Source organism: Octopus bimaculoides, chromosome 8, assembly GCF_001194135.2.
Source record: "Octopus bimaculoides isolate UCB-OBI-ISO-001 chromosome 8, ASM119413v2, whole genome shotgun sequence".
In the NCBI taxonomy this organism is placed as follows: domain Eukaryota; kingdom Metazoa; phylum Mollusca; class Cephalopoda; order Octopoda; family Octopodidae; genus Octopus; species Octopus bimaculoides.
Genome location: NC_068988.1, coordinates 30,129,548 through 30,130,581, shown reverse-complemented (window position 1 = coordinate 30,130,581; position 1,034 = coordinate 30,129,548). Strand labels below are relative to the sequence as shown.

Below are 1,034 nucleotides of genomic sequence, written 5' to 3'. Positions count from 1 at the left end.
ACCATTATTACCACTACTAATACGATTATTTTTGTTCTTATTTCCATTTTTATAGTTTTAGGAAGGTGGAGGAAAATTTATGATTGCAAAAAGGGATTACCTCGATAAACTTATTCAAGGTTTTCGGCTCAAAAGACCTAAGAATGGAAAGGGATTCCCTAATGCATAATAAGTACTTGCTAATATTAGCCCTAAATTCGGGGGTTCTAGATAAGATTGACCATTCAAGATAGTACTTCTTATTCCTCCACTTGAGGTCATGCAGGTAAGAGGCGAGTGTTGTGGAATTATGATATTTCTCATTAGAAAAGGAACTCATGTGCGCCCTATACCTGGCTTTAAAACTTGCTGAACTTCCAATATAGAACTTATTTTGTTTGTCCTCGTCTCTGACTACGCATTTATACACTACGTTTGTGGACAAACAAAGTCCGCCAAGAGGACATAAAGAAGTGTCCCTACAATTACATAATTTTTTACGGCCACCCTTAAAGTCATGACTTTAAGGATGGCCTCTCGGCAGACTTTGTTTGTCCACAAACGTAGTGTATAAATGCGTAGTTAGAGACGAGGACAAACAAAATAAGTTCTATATTGGAAGTTCAGCGAATTTTAAAGCCAGTTATAGGGTGCACATGAGTTCCTTTTCTAATGAGAAATATTATAATTCCACAACACTCGCCTCTTACCTGCATGACCTCAAGTGGAGGAATAAGAAGTACTATCTTGAATGGTCAATCTTATCTAGAACCCCCCGATTTAGGGCTGATATTAGCAAGTGCTTATTATGCATTAGGGAATCCCTTTCCATTCTTAGGTCTTTTGAGCCGAAAACCTTGAATAAGTTTATCGAGGTAATCCTTTTTTGCAATCATAAATTTTCCTCCACCTTCCTAAAACTATATAAAAATAGAAATAAGAACAAAAATAATAGTATTAGTAGTGGTAATAATGGTAGTAATGGTGATAGTAATGGTAATGATAGAAATTAAAATTAAAATAAAAAGACAAAAATACTGATATATATAAAAATA

At 34.6% G+C, this 1,034-nt stretch overlaps 1 protein-coding gene and 1 long non-coding RNA gene across 5 annotated transcripts in view; both read right to left on the bottom strand.

Moving 5' to 3' along the window:
* The window catches only part of LOC106882798 (neurexin-1a), a 443,081-nt gene that overhangs the window by 273,115 nt on the left and 168,932 nt on the right, over window positions 1–1,034 (bottom strand). The window lies entirely within an intron of this gene.
* The window catches only part of LOC106873311 (uncharacterized), a 73,207-nt gene that overhangs the window by 14,327 nt on the left and 57,846 nt on the right, over window positions 1–1,034 (bottom strand). The window lies entirely within an intron of this gene.